The sequence below is a fragment of the Artemia sp. Qi Xiang Cuo genome, unplaced genomic scaffold (assembly GCF_049724085.1).
Source record: "Artemia sp. Qi Xiang Cuo unplaced genomic scaffold, ASM4972408v1 HiC_scaffold_22, whole genome shotgun sequence".
NCBI classification, from domain to species: Eukaryota; Metazoa; Arthropoda; class Branchiopoda; order Anostraca; family Artemiidae; genus Artemia; species Artemia sp. Qi Xiang Cuo.
The window spans coordinates 7556153-7577341 of record NW_028297431.1 but is presented as its reverse complement, the minus strand read 5'-3'; the positions used below and the strand labels follow the sequence as shown (position 1 = coordinate 7577341).

The window sequence follows — 21189 nt, the reverse complement described above, 5'->3', positions numbered from 1 at the left end:
GAACATTTTGAGAATTTTCTTAACCAAGATAGAGTTGCTGGAAAAAATATAGAGGAAAATGAAACAGTTTGCGATACCTTGGATGTGAATGAAGATTTGTTTTGTGAGGAGGAATTAGAAACAATACTAAAAGGATTAAAGAATAATAAGGCTCCAGGTGCTGATAGGGTAGTAAATGAGTTTCTTAAATATGGTGGCTCTGAGGTTAGAAATAAGTTATTGGAGATTATGAATATGATATTTGAAAAAGGGGAAGTACCTAACGATTTTAGGAAAACCTTAATTAAGCCACTTTATAAGAAAGGTGATAAAAGTGAGTGTGGTAATTATCGAGGCACTAGTCTGGTCTCTGTAGGTAGCAAACTGCTTAGTAATATGATACTTTTTAGACTGAGAGATGCCGTAGACAAAGTTTTAAGAGAAGAGCAGTGCGGTTTTAGAAAAGGTAGAGGATGTGTTGACCAAATTTTCACTCTTAGGTTAATAATTGAGAAGTGCCTAAGTTTTACCTTTGGTCCTCAGCTTTATAGATTATGAGCAAGCGTTCGATTTTGCTGATAGAAGAGCTTTGGTAAAGATTTTATCCTTGTATGGTATACAAGATAAACAAATTAAAGTTATTAGTGCTATGTACGAGAATAACACTGCTGCGGTTAAGTTAGGAAATAAGGTTAGCAGCTGGTTTTGTATTAAATCAGAAGTTAAGCAGGGTTGTGTTCCATCCCCCTTTATGGGGATTATTTTCATGGACTTTGTTTCAAGGAGCACAGGAAAGGCAATGGGAGACCACGGAATCAAATGGGGAGGAAAAAGTCTCCTGGACTTGGATTATGCTGATGATTTAAGCATCCTAGATGAAAGTGTGAGCAAAATGAATGAAGTTTTAGAGGTTTTGCGAGTTCAGGGTGCTAGTATTGGTTTGAAAATTAATGTTAGGAAGACCAAGTCACTAAGGCTAGGAATAAGTGAAGATGAAAAGGTGACGTTGGGTAATGAAAAGATTGATCAGGTGGGCAGTTTCACTTACCTTGGTAGGAAATCCCTGTCTATATTTTCTTGGGCAAGGGCATAATTCCCTACAATCCATACAAAGACACAGTTCCCATAAAAAAAAAAAAAAATTTAATTGACTCCTTCTCAAGGAAAAACATTATCATCCCCCACAGCAAATCATTCAACTCTCTCTTCCATAAAATCTTATTCAAGGATGTAAGCCATTTCTTGTTGGGCTTCTAGTTATTACTTATTCTTCTACTTTCAGTTTTTTTTCTATTCCTTCTTTTCTTTTTTTCCAGTTTTGGTCCTAGTGTTTACTTTTTCTTTTTTGTTCATGCCGGATAGATAAAATAGAGTGAAGCCAAAGATTGATCCCGAGCACATAAAAAAAATAACTTTACGTCGTTGTTGAAGACATTTTTCAAGGGATACCCTGCTTAAAATTTGAAGTACATATAGTTCTAGAAATTTATGATTAAATAGACAAACTGAAGCATAAGCTTCATGGGTAGCCTCTTAAAACCCAAGGATAAACCCCAAGGGAAGTGTTCATAGGCACGCATTTATCCAACCTTTAGGGTGGGATGATGAGGAAGTTTTCAAAAGGACAGGATATAGGAAAAAAATAATCCAAATTAGTACTAAACAAGTTCATATTTTCCTGTGGTGCCCTTCCAAAGAAACTCGAAGGGGAGGGGTGTGAGCATTAGAGATTCTAGCCTAAGTAAATTTGGTGTAGGCAAGGAAAATAACAACAGTTGCAGCCTGCTGCAATTTTGTAGGTAGGACAAACTAGTTAAAACTAATATGGAGTTCAGTCATAGAATAGCCCATAAGTTAACATGGTACTCAGATGAAGACGGCAAACGTTGTTGCTTATGTCACTGTCAATCGGAAACGGGCAGTATATTTACAAGATCCCCCACAGAAAAAAGAAACGGGATGTTTGGTCCCTTTGACTGAAATATCATCAAACCAGACCTCCCCCCCTTCCCATTAAAGTATACTAATTATATATCACCTACACGAAAAAGCCTTTGGCTTCTCCTTAGCTGGATATAACAAAGAAGGAGCTTTACTGTAACGTTGTTTTGAGACTTATGATGTCATTTGTCATCTTGTATATCTTTTTTTTTTGTGTCAAAAACTTGCTTTAAATATTGTGTCTTGTTAATTTCAGAGGATCTAAATGTCGGAATTTCCTTTAAATGAACCCTTAAACAGCTCTCTATGATGTTCCAGTTTTCTGCTAGCAGAAGAGAAAATTTGAAAAAAAAGAGGATAGATCAGTGCTACCACTACAAAAAAGGGATTTTCCTTGTTGTTCAAGCTAGGGGACTGTTAACTTCCAGTATAAATTTTTCACCCATGATGATTCCAATGGTGTACATTTTTTGATCCAACACTATTTTCTATGCGTTTTGGGCTATTTTTCGGAATTGTGTTGGGTTTGTTTTCAAAATCCCATTTTACTATGAAGATTAATTTAGATAATGGTTACCATTCTTGATTCAGATAGAAATAGCAATTTTTCCCCACTCGTTAATTATATTTAAAACACATTTTTTATTTGTGGTTACTATTGGCTGTGATTCATTCCATACAATGTTGCAGCTGGTGCTGAAACCAGGACATCACCCTCCTCCACAACAATGAGCATGTTGACTTAGGTGCATTAAAGGAAAACTTCCTTTAAAAGTTTAAGTGGAAAGTCTTTAGTTACTTGCCCCTATAGTTAAGACTTACTTATCCTTCTTGAGTTTAAGGAATTTCGAAGTTGAATGACTTTGGGTGGAGACCATAATGTCAGTGATGATGAACTTAAAGAAGCTGTGATGAAATATTTATTTAACCTAAATTACTTGACTTAATTGTAGTGTAATTAACTATACAATAGTGGATGGTTGCTGTGACCCCTACCCCAAGTTTTGGGGTGATGAAGTACGCTTAAGGCCTTATCTCAGCTGTTATAAACTTTTTTGATTTGTGTGGCCAAACTACTTAGAATTGATTGGGCAGTATTACCCTAACTTGTAAAGTTAGGTTAAGAGATCAGATTAAATGACATCAAACTAAATGCCAACACCTACTTTACTGAAAATCTTAGAAAAACTACTTAATTTTTACTCTTTTGGGCTGGAGATTAGATAGTTTGATACCATCTTACATCATCAGAAAGTGTGACCAAGTCATGTGAGGCTAACACAGCTATACACACTCCTCCTTTACCCCAATCTATTCAAAAATTTCCTATAAATCTTTCTTTATGATGACAACTTCCCACCAGGGCTGTATCCAAGATTTTTTTTTTGGGGGTGTCTTACACAAGGATTTTTTTTTTGGGGGGGGGGGAGGGGATGGGTTTACAAAAAAAACTAAAAAAGCATAGAAAAATTAGTTTATATCTGTTTCTGTTATGTTTTGACGAGTAAGACAAACATTTCGGGGGGGGGGGGGGGCAAACCCCCTAAGCCCCCCCCTGGATACAGCCTTGCTTCCCACCCCAACCACAGACGACCTGCTTTCTGTTTAGCCCTAGACGGTTGGCCAAAAGGGATAATCTTTGGCAATTTGTCATCTTTCATTTGTAGAATGTACCCTAACCATCTCAACCTTTCTCTTATTATAGCCCTAGAGAGCAGGATTGAGCCACACTTTTTGTACAGCCTGCTGTTTGAAATTTGGTCAGTAAGCTGGGTACCCAGAACAGTCTGTAGGCAATTTCTCTGGAAAACCTCTAGCACATCTACATCAGCTTTTCAGAGCACCCAGGCTTCAGAGCCATATTTGAGCTCTGTTATCACTGTAACTTCCAATGTTCTAACCTTGGTTTGCAGACCTATTTTCCTTTTCCTTTTCATGATTGGATTGGGAGGATGCAAAGAGGAAGGCTTTGAATAGATTTTGAAGGAGGAGGAGCTTGCATGACTGTGTTGGCCTTAGGCAGCTGAGTGTTGTGGTGAATTGTTAGTAGTAGTTACCATTTCAAAAAAATATAGAATAATAAAGGCTGATGTTTAAGATAATGGATCTTTTACCAAAAGGCTCCTACCTGCCCTTATCTGTGTTCCATGCTACTACTTACAAGTAAAGCTACCTCCTTTCAACTAATTTTCCAGTCGACTTTTTTGTGGTTTTAGAATTAAATACAAATCTAGATGATGAGTGTTTTACTATGCTGGAAAGTTGAGTAAGCCAATTGGAACTTTAGGAAATGGATCCTGAGCCTGAATTTACCTAAGTCAGGTGTGTCAATCAGAAGGGATACATTTCCCCCCCCCCCCCAGAGATTTTGAAAAATTGTTTTTTTGGTGTTTCCATAGACATAAATCTAAAAGACAACAAAATTGTACCCCTAAACTCCAAAAAATACATTCTGTACTCCCTTAAATTTTTGTGAAGTGACATAACTGCCCCAACCACAGATTTTCAAGCTCCTATCTTATACTTCACTCTTTCTTCATTATTAAAACAGCTTTAACTTTGCCAAAAAAGTTATTTAATCTCGGTTTGAGTCTAATTTTCTTTGACTTTTGGTTTTGAAAGCACAATTCTAATGATTTGAGTAGGCTTTAAAGTCATATTAGCACTTATTGTGAAATATAAGGCTAAGCTTACTTATAGGATATAAATCAAACAGGAAGAAAAATATACTATTAAATGCTGTTTCAACAAACTATAATTACTGTTGGTATCCCATCCTATGCCACCAGCATAATAGGGCAAGATTACAATTCTGATAAAGTTCAATTCTTATACAAATAAATGTTATATTTGGATTCAGGATGAAATTCTAATTCTAAAAGCATGTGTATTCCTTGGCTATCTCATTAGTGAGATAATCAACAAATTCACCCAAAATCAAGGATCCAGAGCAGAGATTTCTCTTTAAGCTCAACTGAATGTTGCTTGTGACAAACATTATCAAAGGCTTCAGAAACGTCAATCAGAATCATGTCAACAGGCACTTGTCCATCAAGTAGAGCCTAGGCTAACTTAGTGATATAGTCTTAAAGTTCCAGAAGATTGCAGGGTTCCTACTCTTTTCTTGACATGACTTTCCAGGACATTTTCCACTGCTAGTCAGCCACAATAAGAGTCAAGCTATTACAAATAGGACAGGGGGATATGTTGATATTGTTGGCACAAATTGCCATTCTAAATTATTTTGTTTTATCATATCTTTGTAACAGTTATTTTACTGAAAATGATATACCATTTGTAATGTTAAATGTCAAATCCTACATTTTTGGGTTTAAAAACTATACAACGTTTACATATAAAAAGGGGGATACTTGATTCTACCTGTAGACATGTAAATTTTATTCAAAGTTTACTCAGACATCTCTTATAACTTAAGTATATTTAAAGCCTCCTAAAATTCAATTCTTGATTAAAATGGTAGTTATATATTATACCAAACACAGTCAAGAAGTTTGCTGAATGTAAGATACAAAAATACTGGTTTCAAAGCCACAAAGACAAATGACAGGTGACAGAATGCATTGGACTTATAATTTGGGTTATATATTTGCATATTGGAGTAGGGGTAGGGTTAGGCTTCTTTTTCCCCAGCCCCCCCCCCCCTAATGTACAAATATATAGCCTAATTATATTACTATATAAACTAAAGTATTTATATTTTCATCATCAACTATCATTTGAGATTACTTCAGGCTCATACTTTAAATAGAAAAAAAGAAGTTAAGGTGCTTTTCTATTATTTAAAACAAACTTGAGAAGTGAAGTTTGGTGACAATGAAATATGATGAAAATAGAATACTTTATTAGCAAAATTTTGAAGGTTGTTTGTGAATTATTAAATTGGGAGCTTTGACATTCGCTGACCATCTCAAAGACAAAGAAAAGTTAATTATTAATGCAATTCTTGACATAGTTCATTTTAGTTCATTACTAACACAATTTTTAAGGACACTCATTAATTTGCTTTGAGCAATGATAGAATATAGTGTCTCACTATGGATGTTCAAGAATCATTTCAAATTGTTAGAAGGGCTACAACACATCTGAACTGGAACAAGCAGGTTTTACTCATTTGAAAGTGAACAACAAAAATAATTTTGTTGACCCAGAAACTGGTGCCTCTTAGAGACTTTTGTCCGTGAATAGGCTGATGATTCATTCCTATCAAAGATTCTGTCCGAGAATAGGCAGGTGTCCGACTACTGGGTGTCTTACCCTATATTATCAGTCTGGATCTGTCTAATGTTTATAGGCTAATTTCTTTCAACAAGAAACAGAAAGAAAACAAAGGACTCAAAACTCACCGTAGAGACAAAACGATTTACCAAATATTAGGCTATGAGGACTAGATTAGCTCTGTCTAATTTCGCTATGCTTAGATTGAAAAATGTAGAATAATCGGATGTCACGCCTTTAACTTTCTTAAATTTCGCGGTTGTAATTGGCTTTTTGATAATAGATGGCGAAGAAGATATATTTTAAAAACCCGACACAATCTTTCTGGTTGGCTTGATGGGTAAAAAGCTATTCAGCTTTTTCAAACCCATCAAAAAAGCATCCTAAAGAAGCTGCCGTTGTAAAGCATAAATTTTAGGAAAAGTGCATTGCGCTGCAAAAACTGCAAAAAGCGTCTTTGTAGAAAAAAAAATCAATTTGATACCCACGAACATGTTTAGATCTGGAGAGGACTTCGATGCAGCTGCTGGTTGTTAGTTTGATTGGCTTAACTTTAGTGCTCACATCGCCTGCAAGCACTTGTGAGTTAAATTGACTTCTGCTGTCATTTGCCGGTAAAATTCTACTTTAGCTACTTTAGACTATCTTGGAAAGGGGTTATGATAGGAAAATGAATTTTTCAGGGATCAGTCTACAGGCTAAAATAGCTTATTCCATGGGAAGGTAATTTCAAGTATTTACCTCCACTCTGTCTGCTTCTAGAGTATACTGAACTTTGGTGACCTTTAAAAATATGTGAGTTATAGAAGTGAAACCCTGCAAAATAGATCTTTTGCTTAAATGAAGTACAACAAAATTGTTTTCAGCTTCAGAACTTTGTTCATTCCGAATTCATAAGGTTTTTAAGATAGGCCTATGAAAATACATTTCCTGAATTCTGGAAATAAAAATTTGATACGGCTTAAAATTCTGCTCAGAAAACTGAAATTATATTTTCTGAGCTAAAGAAAGAGACAAATAAACTGATAACTAAAAATTAAGATAAAATTTTTTTTTGGCAAAATTTCAAAGCGGCATAGGCCTGTTGTATGGGCAAATTTGAGGAACCTCTTGAGGGAGAAGGAGTGGAGGTAGTTAATTCAATGTCTCAGGACATACTTTGGTCTGTAGACCCATTCCTGGAAGTGTCATTTTCCTAACCTAGCCAGATTCAAAGATGGACAAAAGTAGCTGAAGTAAAATTTTAATTTCTAGTTTATAATTCTACGGTAAAATTCTACTTTAGCTATAATTTCTACATGATAATAATAAAGAAATATTGAATCCGTGTGTCCTTTAGTACTATGTTCAAAGCTCTAGCGTTTCCTCTCTTTTACTTTCAGAAATGCTGGCAAAACACATAAAAGAAAATATAAATTACAATAATAAAAAATCATGTTCCCAGGATTCGAACCTGAAACCTCCTTACTAATGTATGGCGCTCTACCATTTGAGCTACTACATGTATTCGTTTATGAATCGGTATATGATGAAATGAATCAATATCTGAAAAATCCTCTAGCTCCAAATTCATTTCATTTATAGTGTTTTTATATGTAGTAAAGGCACGGCTTCAATATTTCTTTATTATTATCATGTAAAAATTCTAGCTAAAGTAGAATTTTATCTTAGAATTATAAACTAGAAAATAAAATTCTACTTTAGCTATTTTTGTCCATCTTTGAATCCGGCTAGGTTATAAAAATGACACTTTCAGGAATGGGTCTACAGACCAAAGTATGTCCTGGGATTTTGAATTACCTGCCTCCACTCCTTCTCCCTCTAGAGGTTCCTCAAATTTGCCTACATGACAGGTCTATACTCCTTTGAAATTTTGACAAAACAACATTTTACCTTAATTTTTAGTTATCAGTTTCTTTTTCTCTTTCTTTAGCTAAGAAAATGCAATTTCAGTTTTCTGAGCAGAATTTTAAGCCGTATCAAAGTTTTATTTCCAAACTTCAGGAAATGTATTTGCATAGGCCTATCTTTAAAACCTTATGAATTGGGATTGAGCAAAGTTGTGAAGCTGAAAACAATTTTGTTGTACTTCATTTAAGCAAAAGATCTATTTTGCAGGGTTTCAATTCTATAACTCACATATTTTTAAAGGTCACCAAAGGTCAGGATACTCTAGAAGGAGAAAGAGTGGAGGTATATACTTCAAAGTACCTTCCCAGGGCATAAGCTATTTTAGCCTGTAGACTGATCCCTGATAAATTCATTTTCCTAACATAACCCCTTTCCAAGATAGTCTAAAGTAGCTAAAGTAGAATTTTACCTTTACATATATATATATGTGTATGTATATATATATATATATATATATATATATATATATATATATATATATATATATATATATATATATATATATATATATATATATATATATATATATATATATATATATATATATATATATATATATATATATGTTGGTATAACACCAACATTTTACCGTAACAACATAAGTTACATAAACAACATAACAACATTACAACATAAGTTTTACAATATATATGTAATTTTTATTTTCTTTTATGTCTTTTGCCAGAGCATTTCTGAATGTAAAAGAGAGGCAACGCTATAGCGTTGAACATAATATTAAATTTTATTTTATTGTAATTTTTATTTTCTTTTATGTCTTTTGCCAGAGCTTTTCTGAAAGTAAAAGAGCATTTCTGGAAATATGTATATATATATATATATATATATATATATATATATATATATATATATATATATATATATATATATATATATATATATATATATATATATATATATATATATATATATAGAGTTTGTTACTTGAAATCAATAAAGAGTTTGTTACTTACTTACAAATATTTTCCTAATTTCTTGAATGAAATTTCCGTATTGTGTGTATCCAAGAGTTGACTTCGAGAGAGAAATTGTTACTTACTGAGAATTTTTTCATAATTTCTTGAATTAACTTTCTACATCGTGTATCTAAGTCGTGAAAACAATAAAGAGTTTGTTTCTTACTTAGAATTTTGTTTTAATTTATTGAACGAAATGTCTTTTTGTTTATTCAGCAGGTGAATTCAAGAAAGAATTTTCTACTTACTTACAATTTTTTGATAGTTTCTGTAATGAAATTTCTGTATTGTGTATCCAAGAAGTGACTTCAAGAAAGAATTTGTTACTTACTTACTTACAATTTTTTCATAGTTTCTTAAATGAAGTTTCTGCATTGTGTATCCAGGATGTGACTTCAGGAAAGAGTTTGTTACTTGCTTACAATTTTTTTCATAGTTTCTTAAATGAAATTTCTGCATTGTGTATCCAAGAGGTAACTTCAAGAAAGAGTTTGTTACTTACTTAGAATATTGTCATAATTTCTTGAACGAAATGTCTTTTGTTTATCCAGCAGGTGAATTCAAGATAGAACCATGAAATACTAAAGATAACTTCTCAAATAATAAACTCCAGGAAACAAACACCCACGAAAATCTAAAAAACCTAGGTCTGAAAACCCTAAACTGCTAATTAACTTTTCTTATTCATGATTTAAGGTACGTAAAACCACACAATACTAAAGTTAACTTCTCAAATAATAAATTCCAGGAGTCAAACAACCACGAAAATCTATAAAACCTAGGTTTGAAAACCCTAAACTGCGAATTAACTATTCTAATTCATGATTTAAGGCACGTAAAACTACAAAATACTAAATTTAACTTCTCAAATAATAACACAAAAACTTCGTTTTTAATGAGCGCTAAATAAAGAAAAACCAAACGGAATCAAGCAACTGAGTCTCTTAAACCCCTTAAAGCTATTTTAAAAGATACAAAAAACTACTTATTTAACACAAAAACTTCGTTTTTAATGACCACCAATTAAAGAAAAACCACAAGGAATCAGGCAATTGAGTCTCTCAAACCCAGTAGAGATATTTTAAAATATACACAAACTACTTATTTAACACAAAAATTTCTTTTTTAATGGGCACACAGTAAAGAAAAACCACACGGAATCAGACAACCGAGTCTCTCAAGCCCCGTAAAGCTCTTTTAAAAGATGCAAGAACTACTTATTTAACATAAAAATTTCGTTTTTAATGAGCACTAAGTAAAGAAAAACCAAACGGAATAAGGCAACAGAGTGTCTCAAACCCCGTAAAGCTCTTTTAAAAGATGAAAGAACTACTTATTTAACAAAAAATTGTGTTTTTAATGGGCACCAAGTAAAGAAAAACCACACGGAATCAAGCAACTGAGTCTCTCAAACCCCTTAAAGCTATTTTAAAAGATACAAAAACTACTTATTCAACACAAAAACTTCGTTTTTAATGAGCACTAAGTAAAGAAAAACCACACGGAATCAGGCAACTGAGTCTCTCAAACCCCTTAAAGCTCTTTTAAAAGATTCGAAAAACTACTTATTTAACACAAAAATTTCGTTTTTAATGGGCACCAAGTAAAGAAAAAACACACGGAATCAGGCAACCGAGTCTCTCAAACCCCGTAAAGCTCTTTTAAAAGATACAAGAACTACTTATTTAAGACAAAAATTTCATTTTTAATGAGCACTAAGTAAAGAAAAACCAAACGGAATCAGGCAACAGAGTGTCTCAAACCCCGTAAAGCTCTTTTAAAAGATACAAGAACTAATCATTTAACACAAAAATTGTGTTTTTAATTAGCACCAAGGAAAGAAAAACCGCACGGAATCACACAATCGAGTCTCTCAAACCCCGTTAAGCTCTTTTAAAATATATAAGAACTACTTATTTAAAACAAAAATTTAGTTTTTATTGGGTACCAAGGAAAGAAAACCACACGGAAAAGCCCTTATAATAGAATAGGAAGGAACATAATGTCCTGGAAAAGCATTGGGAAATCCTGTACACGCAAGCTAATAACGTGGGGATTCCTGTACATACTGGCAAATAACGTTGGAAATACTATACATGCAAGCAAATAACAAGGGAATTACTATACTCGCAAGCAAATAACTAGGGAATTCCTATACAAGCAAGCACATAACTAGTGAATACCTATACTAGCAAGCAACTAACATGGGAATTCCTATACAAGCAAGCAAATAACATGGGAATTCCTATACATGCAAGCAAATAACATGGGAACTCCTATACATGCAAGCAAATAACATGGGAATTCCTATACACGCAAGCAAATAACAAGGGAATTCCTATACACGCAAGCAAATAAAATGGGAATTCCTATACACGAAAGCAAATAACATGGGAATTCCTATACATGCAAGCAAATAACATGGGAATTCCTATACACGCAAGCAAATAACATGGGAGCTCCTATACATGCAAGCAAATAACAAGGAAATTCCTATACACGCAAGCAAATAGCAGTTCCTTCGGGGTTGGGGTGGGGGATCGGTTCCCTTTGGGGTTGTGGTAAGGGGACCTCACAACACTGTTCAAATGGAACTTGTGTATGATAACGACCACAGAGTTTCACCCTCAAGTCCTCTTCTAAAATCATCTCTTAAAATGTCTCTAACTGTTTCACCGAAATAATTCCCTAAAATAATAATTTGTTCTGAAAAGATATAATAAAGCCCTAAAAAATATTATAATGGGGGACTCAGGAGGCATCGGGGCGCCGGGGGTACTTTGGGGGTCCAGAGAACCTTTGATGTCCGGGGGCTTCCTTCGGGGTTGGGGTGGGGGGATCGGAGCCCTTTGGGGTTGTGGTAAGGGACCTCACAACACCGTTCAAATGGAACTTGTGTATTATAGTGACCACAGAGTTTCACCTTCAAATCCTCCTCTAAAATCATCTTTCAAAATGTCTCTAACTGTTTCACCGAAATAATTCCCTAAAATAATAATTTATTCTGAAAAGATATAATAAAACCTTAAAAAGTATTATAATGGAGGCTCAGGAGTCTTTGGGGTGCCGGGTGGTCACACAAAATCAGAAAAAATGTTCAATGTTCCTTTAGTACCTACGCAATTAGATTAAAAATGAAGATATTTATGCAGAGTTTCAGGTAGCTATGGCTAAGTATGCTAAAAGACCAGTTATTTGCTTGCGAAAAGACACAAAATCAGAAAAAATAACTGAACCCCCCATGTAACTGAACCCCTATATAACCGAAACCCTGTACAACTGAACCCCCCATGTAACTGAACCCCTGTATAACCGAAACCCTGTACAACTGAACCTCCGTGCTACTCGACCCCAGTTAACTAATCCCCGTGTAACTGAATCCGCATGTAACTGAACTCTCGTGCAACTCAACTCCCTCAAAACACTTTTCAGCCATTTCTTGTTAATTTTTTTTGATAATTTCTTAACTATTTAAAATTGACAACACTGTGCAAATACCTATTCTACTAAGATGCAACGCCGTTTGTCCAATTTTTCCAAACTTAAAATTAAAAGAAAAATAATCACCACAATTTCTTACTCGGGAGTGGAGGCAGGTAGTTCAAAATCCAGGACAAATCCCTTCCCAGGACATACTTTGGCCTGTAGACCCATTCCTGAAAGTGTCAGTTTCCTAACCTAGCCAGATTCCAAGATGGACCAAAGTAGCTGAAGTAGAATTTTATTTTCTAGTTTATGGAGGATGTTTCCTTGGGGTAAGGGACATTTCTATGAAGGGGGCGAAGGATTTCCCAGCATTTCTTAGAAAAACAATCAGAAATTAAGTAGAAAATATTACGTTTTTTTCAACTGAAAGTAAGGAGCAACATCAAAACTTAAAAGGAACAGAAATCTTTATGTATATGTGGGGGTTCACCTTCTAGTCAATACCTTGCTCTTTGCGCTAAATTTTTTCTTAGTACTTTCAAAAGAGCTATCTATTCTAATTAACTGACCTTTGTGATTCAGGGGTTTGCGTTTCAAACAAAGTTTGAACTTTAGCTTAAAGGGCGAGTTATTGACAAGGGGGTGAAATCCCTAATATGCGTAATAAAAACATACGAATATAGAAGTTCGTTACGTAAATTAATTCGTAAGTTACGTAAGAACAAAATTTCGGGAAAGTCATTTAGCAAAAAAAAAAATAAAAAATAATAATGTGCTAATCCTGCTTTGATTTTTCATGTACAGTGAGCCAAAATCAAAACTTAATTAATTCAAAAATATTCAGAAATTAATTAAAAAAAAACAGTTTTTTAACTGAAAGTAAGGAGCGACATTAAAGCTGAAAACGAACAGAAATTATTCCTTATATGAATGAGTCTGTCCCATCCTTAACGCCTCGCTCTTTACGATAAAGTTTGACTCTGCCTCACAACTTTATTTTTAAAACAATAAAAAACTTTAGCGTAAAGAGCGAGGCGTTGAGGAGGGGACAGACCCTGTCATATACGGAATAGCTTCTGTTCGTTTTAAGTTTTAATGCCACTCCTTACTTCTAGTTAAATTTTTTTTTTAATTCATAGAAGAACCAGAAGTACGTCAATGGTGAAAACGCGTATATGATATTTAGCCGTGTCATCGAACTTCGGCCTTTATTTTAATTGCGCAATTGGATAGAATGCTTTTTGAAGCCAATCCTAACGATTTTTCACTTAAATCCTGTGTCTAGTGTTTCGCAATGGGTGGACTTGAGAAACTGTGAAGACTATTTTCTCGGAATAATGAAAAGTGTATATACCATACGCGAGTAAAAATGACCCTAAAGGTCGTGTCACCACACCTTATATGGGCATAGAGTCCCTAGGGGAAATGGATTTCTGAGAAATTGATTGCATGTAATGACATGAGGGGTGATTTACATAATCGCTAGGGGAATGTATTGATTCACGAAGGGAAATTAGAAAACAAACATGGCTTCTTTGTTGTTTGGCTAGCCTAACCTGAGAAATTGATTTACATAATCGGCGGGGGAATGTATTGATTCAAGAAGGGGGAATTAAAAAAAAAACATGGCTTCTTTGATCTTTAGGCGAACCTAACCTGAGAAATTGATTTAAAATCGGCGGGGAATTATTGATTCACGAAGGAGAATTAAGAAACAGACATGGCTTCTTTGATCTTTAGGCCAACCTAACCTGAGAAATTGATTTACATAATCTGCGGGGGAATTATTGGTTCACGAAATGGGAATTAAGAAACATTATGGCTTCTTTAATCTTATGTCTGAGGGATAAACGTTCTTTAGGTCAGAGAGAAAAATTAATATTCTATTTTTAAATTAGGCTTCATTAATCTTTACTGTCAGGAATTAGAAATGACATCACTTGTTATCTTGGAATTATGCGGCAGGCTAAAGAGATAGAAATTCTATTTTTAAATACGGCTTCACTGAGCTTTAAGTGGGAGAGATAAATTGATATTCCAACGAAACCTTAATAGTGTAGCTAGGAACATTTATGAGATGAAGAGATTAACGTAGGAAAGGGTTTCCTAGAAATTTGAAATGTGAAAGCACAGAGATGCCAAAAACAAAAGGAACACGCTGAGATTACTTTTAGGGGATTATTTGGGTGAAACGGTTTTAGCCATTTTAGGGAATTATTTCGGTGAAACAGTTAGAGACATTTTAAAAGATGATTTTAGAAAAGGTTTTAGAAGAGGTTTTGAGTGTGGTCGTTATAGTAAACAAGTTCTATTTGAACAGTGTCGTGAGGTCCTCTACCCCAACCCCAAAGGGCTCCACTCCCCCTACCCCAACCCCCAAGGAAGCCCCCGGTCCCTAAAGGTCCCTCGGGCTCCCAAAGGACCACGCCCCTCCCCCTTTTCACCATTTTTTTAAATAATTATTGAATTTTTTTAACATGGCATTTTTTTTAACTTTTTACGTATCATAAAATGACATGAAATATGCTTACGGCTCTACCGATCGTACTCTGTGCTTGTTTATAGACAAGACATGGCTTTCCCACTGGTACTCTGTGTGTAAGTTTCTGTGTGTGTGTGTAAGTTTTTATGTGTGTGCAAGTTTTTGTGTGTGTTTGTTTTTGTGTGTGTGTTTGTTTGTTTGTGTTTGTGTGTCAGTTCTTGTGTGTGTGTATGTTTTTGTTTGTGTGTGTAAGTTTTTGTGTGTGTGTGTGTGTAAGTTTTTTGTGTGTGTTAGTTTTTGTGTTTTCGTAAGTTTTTGTGTTTGTGTAAGTTTTTGTGTGTGTGTTATTTTTTGTGTGAGTGTAAGTTTTTGATTGTGTGTATGTTTTGTATGTGTGTAAGTTTTTATGTGTGTGTATGTTTTTGTGTGTGTGTGTAAGTTTTTGTGTGTGTGTGTGTAAGTTTTTGTGTGTATGTAAGTTTTTTGTGTATGTTTGTGAGTTGTTGTGTGCGTGTAAGTTTGTGTGTGTGTGTGTAATTTTTTGTTTGTGTTTTTAAGTTTTTTTGTTTGTGTGTAAGTTTTTTTTTGTGTGTTTTTATTTTTGTTTGTGTGTGTAAGTTTGCATGTGTGTGTAAGTTTTTGTGTGCGTGTAAGTTTTTTTTGTGTGTGTGTGTTTCGGTATGTGTGTAAGTTTTTTTTTGTGTGTGTGTACGTTTTTTTGTGTGTGTAAGTTTCTGTGTGTTTGTAAGTTTTGTGTTTGTTTAATATTTTATTTTTTTTTAAGTTTTTTTTTGTGTGTTTAAGTTTTTGTTTTTTTGTGTGATAGTTTGTGTGTGTGTGTGTGTGTGCAAGTTTTTGTGTGTGTGTTTTTAAGTTTTTGTGTGTGTGTAAGTTTTTTGTGTTTGTGTGTAAGTTTTTTTGTGTGTGTAAGTTTGTGTGTGTGTGTAAGTTTTTTTTTTTGTTTGTAAGTTTTTTTTTGTGTGTTTAAGTTTTTTTTGTGTTTTTGTTATTGTTTTTGTGTGTTTATTTTTGTGTGTGTGTGTTATTTTTTGTGTGCGTGTAGGTTTTTTTTGTGTGTGTGTGTTTCTGTATGTGTGTAAGTTTTTTTTTGTCTGTGTGTTTTTGTTTGTGTGTGTGTATGTTTTTGTGTGTGTGTAAGATTTTGTGTGTGTGTGTGTAAGTTTTTGTGTGCGTGTAAGCTTTTGTTTTTTTCTAAGTTTTTGTGAATGTGTAAGTTTTTGTGTGTGTGTGTTTGTGTGTAAGTTTAGGTGTGTGTGTGTGTTTGTGTGTGTGTTTAATTTTTTTTGTTTGTTTAAGTTTTTGTTTGTGTGTTATATTTTGTGTGTCTGCAATTTGTTGTTTTTGTTTAAGTTTTTTTGTGTTTGTGTAAGTTTGTGTGTGTGTGTAAGTTTTTTTGTGTCTGAAAGTTTTTTTGTGTGTGTAAGTTTTTTTGTGTGTGTGTAAGATTTTGTGTGTGTGTTATTTTTTTTTTTGTGTGTAAATTTTTTTTGTGTGGTGGTTAGTTTTTTTTTTTGTTTTAGTTTTTGTTTTTTTTAAAGTTTTTTTTTGTTTTTTTTGGTTTGTGTGTGTGTGTAAGTTTTTGTGTGTGTGTAAGTTTTGTGTGTGTAAGTTTTTGTTTGTTTTGTGTAATTTTTTGTAAGTTTGTAAGTTTTTGTGTGTGTATGATTTTTTGTGTGTGTTTTAGTTTTTTGTTTGTGTTTCTTAGTTTTGTGTGTGTGTGTGTGTGTGTGTAAGATTCTTTATTTGTGTTAGTTTTTGTGTGTGTGTGTAATTTTTTATGTGTTTTTATTTTTTTTTGTGTCTCTTATTTGTTTTGTTAGTGTAAGTTTTTTTGTGTTTGTAAGTTTTTTTGCGTTAGTAAGTTTTTATGTGTGTGTAAGCTTTTTTGTGTGTGTTAGTTTTTTTTTGTGTGTGTAAGTTTTTATGTGTGTTTAAGTTTTTTTGTATGTGTTTAATTTTTTTTGTGTGTTTTAGTTTTTGTTTGTTTAAATTTCTTTTGTGTTGTATATTTTGTGCGTGTGTGTAAGTTTTTTTGTGTGTGTAAGTTTTTTCTTGTGTGTAAGTATTTGTGTGTGATTGTGATTATTTTCTGTGAAGATGTAAAGCTTAACTTTAATTTGAAATTTTATTAAATTAAGTTACGAATTTTCTCAAAGAGATGAAAATATTTAAAGTTGTCATCCAAATATTTTCCCAGAAAAAGAAAAGGACAAAGACATACAAAATTTAAAGTTCACTTCTAAATTTTTCCATAGAAGATAGAAAAGTTACACTATGAGTATGATTATTTTCCATGAAGATAAAAAGTTTCACATTAATTCTAAATTTTCTTAAATTCAATTCCAACCTTTCTCAGAGAGATGAAAAAATTTAAAGTTCTGTTCCAAATATTTTCCCGGAAGAAGAAAAGTTCAACTTCGATTCTGAATTTTCTCAATGAAAATGAAATAAGTTATTGATCAATTCTATTTTCCTAAAATAATATAAAATTTTCCACTTCAATTAAGATTTTTTTCAGAGATGACCTATTTTAAAATGTTGTTCCAAATTTTTCTTAGAAGATAGAAAAGTTCAAGTTCTCTTCTGAATTTTACCAAAGAACATAATTCATTTCTAATTTCTCAAGAGAAAATAAAAAGCTTCCACTTCAGTTTTAAGTTCACCATGACATAAAAAATTTAAAGTTCAGTTCTAAATTTTTCCATAGAAGATAGGAAAAGTTATACTATGATTTTGATTATTTTCCATGAAGATAAAAAGTTTCACTTTAATTCTAAATTTTCTTAAATTCAGTTCCGACTTTTCACATCGAGATGAAAAATTTAAAGTTCTGTTTTAAATTTTTCATAGAAGATAGGAAAAGTTATACTTTGATCGTGAATATTCAAGTTCTCTTCTGAATTTTACCAAAAAACATAATTCAATTCTAATTTCTCCGGAGAAAATAAAAAGCTTCCACTTCAGTTTTAAGTTCACCAAGACATAAAAAATTTAAAGATCAGTTCTAAATTTTTCCGTAGAAGATAGGAAAAGTTATACTACGATTGTGATTATTTTCTATGAAGACAAAAAGTTTCACTTTAATTCTAAATTTTCTTAAATTCAGTTCCGACTTTTCTCAAAGAGATGAAAAAATTTTAAGTTCGTTTCCAAATATTTTCTCGGAAGAAGAAAAGTTCAACTTCGATTCTGAATTTTCTCAATGAAAATGAAATAGGTTATTGATCAATTCTATTTTCCCAAAATAATATAAAAATTTTCCACTTCAGTTCAGATTTTTCTCAAAGAGATGAAAAATTTAAAATACTATTCCAAATTTTTCATTGAAGATAGAAAAGTTCAAGTTCTCTTCTGAATTTTACCAACAAACACAATTCAATTCTAATTTTTCCAGAGAAAATAAAAAGCTTCCACTTCAGTTTTAATTTCACCAAGACATAAAAAATTTAAAGTTCTGTTCTAAATTTTTCCGTAGAAGATAGGAAAATTATACTATGATTGTGATTATTTTCCATGAAGATAAAAAGTTTCACTTTAATTCTAAATTTTTTTAAATTCAGTTCCGACTTTTCACATAGAGATGAAAAAATTTAAAGTTATGTTCCAAATTTTTCATAGAAGATTGGAAAAGTTATACTTTGATCGTGAATATTCAAGTTCTCTTCTGAATTTTACCAAAGAACATAATTCAATTCTAATTTCTCCAGAGAAAATAAAAAGCTTCCACTTCAGTTTTAAGTTCACCAAGACATAAAAAATTTAAAGTTCAGTTCTAAATTTTTCCACAGAAGATAGATTGTGATTATTTTCTATGAAGCTAAAAAGTTTCACTTCAATTTTAAATTTTCTCAAAGAAGTGAAGAAAAGTTCAACTTCGATTCTGAATTTTCTCAAAGAAAATGAAATAAGTTATTGATCAATTCTATTTTCCCAAAATAATATAAAATTTTCCACTTCAGTTCAGATTTTTCTCAAACAGATGAAAAAATTTAAAATACTGTTCCAAATTTTTCATAGAAGATAGAAAAGTTCCCCCTCCCTCGGAAATATCTAAATATAATGTAATTTTTTTTGCAAAGAAACCGCTCTTTTTTTCTAATGTTTGATATTTTCTCAATTGCTATCGCTTCGATATCTCATAAGCGAATATTTTTAGGTAATTTTCTAGTTATCACTGCTATCTCTCACCGCTATGAAACTCAAAATGCTATTCCGTTCACAATTGAATATTATCTTGTTTTAGTCTTTGGCTTAAAGCTCCGCACAAGCACATAAATAGATCTGTCTCACCACTTTTTCTGTCTTGTTCTATCATTAGCGGTTAGGCCGCCAAGTCTAGGATTTCAATACTTTTACGTATTTCTGTGTATATTTCTGAAAATAGCGGAATTGTTTGCAAAATTAGCGTTAGATATTTAGGAAATTGGAATTCTATGTAAGAGCAAAACAAGTTATATTCCCAAAAATAATAATTGCTATTTATGACATTGCTGAAAGGGGGGGAGGGCCTAGTTGCCCTCCAGTTATTTTGGTCACTTAAAAAGTGCAGTCAATTACTGCTAAGGCTCACCGCGTTTGAAACTCTGTGAATGCTATTCCGTTCACAATTGAATATCCATAGTTTTAAGAGAGAAGGCTGCAGAGATTACCCCATTTATCTATCCGGCATATATCGGCGTTCTAATTTGCACTGAATTTTTTTAAAATAGCTTTCAATCTTACAGCTTGCCGCCATGATTTTAGCGAGGGGAAACATTCTGACAATGTCTGAGTTAACGGATCCCGGCATTTAATTGTGTATTTTGTTCTATGAAAAAAATTTAAAATACTGTTCCAAATTTTTCACAGAGGATAGAAAAGTTCACCCTCCCTCGGAGATATCTAAATATAATGTAATTTTTTTTTGCAAAGAAACCGCTCTTTTTTTCTAATCTTTGCTATTTTCTCTATTGCTAGCGCTTCGATATCTCATAAGCGAATATTTTTAGGTAATTTTCTAGTTTTTACTGCAATCTCTCACCGCCATTGAAACTCAAAATGCTATTCCGTTCACAATTGAATATTGTCTTGTTTTAATCTTTGGCTTAAAGCTCCGCACAAGCACATAAATAGATATGTTTCACCCCTTTTCCTGTCTTGTTCTATCATTAGCGGTTAGGCCGCCAAGTCTAGGATTTCAATGCTTTTACGTAATTCTGTGTATATTTCTGAAAATAGCGGAATTGTTTGCAAAATTAGCGTTAGATATTTAGGAAATTGGAATTCTATGTAAGAGCGAAACAAGTTATATTCCCAAAAATAATAATTGCTATTTATGACATTGCTGAAAGGGGGGGAGGGCCTAGTTGCCCTCCAGTTATTTTGGTCACTTAAAAAGTGCAGTCAATTACTTCTAATGCTCACCGCCTTTGAAACTCTGTGAATGCTATTCCGTTCACAATTGAATATTCCATAGTTTTAAGAGAGAAGGCTGCAGAGATTACACCATTTATCTATCCGGCACATATCGGCGTTCTAATTTGCACTGAATATTTTTAAAATAGCTTTCAATCTTAGAACTTGCCGCCATGATTTTAGCGAGGGGAAACATTCTGACAATGTCTGAGTTAACGGATCCCGGCATTTAATTGTGTATTTTCCTAGCTGTTGAAGTTCAGTCTTGGAAATCAGAACATACGCGGGGCTTACAAATAATCTAGGCTCATAAGGAGTCCTAGACAACCTGTACGGGAAGTAGGCGAAACGACATATGCCGCCTAACAAAACAGTTTTTTAGGACATTATGTAAACGGTTGGGAGCCACCACGGCTCCCGGGAAGTGCCGGTGGAAGCGCCGCGGGCCCGAGAAGTGCCGTGGGAAGTACTGCGGGGAAGCGCCACGCTGGCCGACTCGGAGGGGGGGAGCATTAAATATTGGAAATTGGGAACGGGGGTTGTTTGAGCAAAATCAAAATTTTGTTCTATGAAAAACTTTTAGATTTTCGTTAAGCAGAATATCGATAGAGTAAACCAAATGCTATTAAGCGTGTTTTAAGCAATAATAATCCAAATTTTAAAAACAGTAGGGATGATTTGAACACTTTGAAAATGAGCTATTTTTTTCATTTATAGATTGGTGCATTGGTCCTTTATTCATTATCGCCATCGTCATCAATGGCCGGCTCGGAGGGGGGAGCATTAAATAGTGGAAATTTGGTGGGGTTGTTTGAGCAAAATCAA

General features: G+C 33.3%; 1 protein-coding gene across 2 annotated transcripts in view; it reads right to left on the bottom strand.

The window, feature by feature from the left end:
* Window positions 1–6389, bottom strand: part of LOC148939106 (uncharacterized) — a 34181-nt gene extending 27792 nt beyond the window's left edge. Inside the window, exon 1 of one of the 2 annotated variants that reach the window (XM_089107334.1) lies at window positions 6285–6389. The gene's annotated coding sequence lies outside the window, so the exon portion shown is untranslated. The remainder of the gene's footprint in view (window positions 1–6284) is intronic. The other variant, XM_089107336.1, reaches the window with a different exon arrangement.
* Window positions 6390–21189: the final 14800 nt, after the last annotated feature.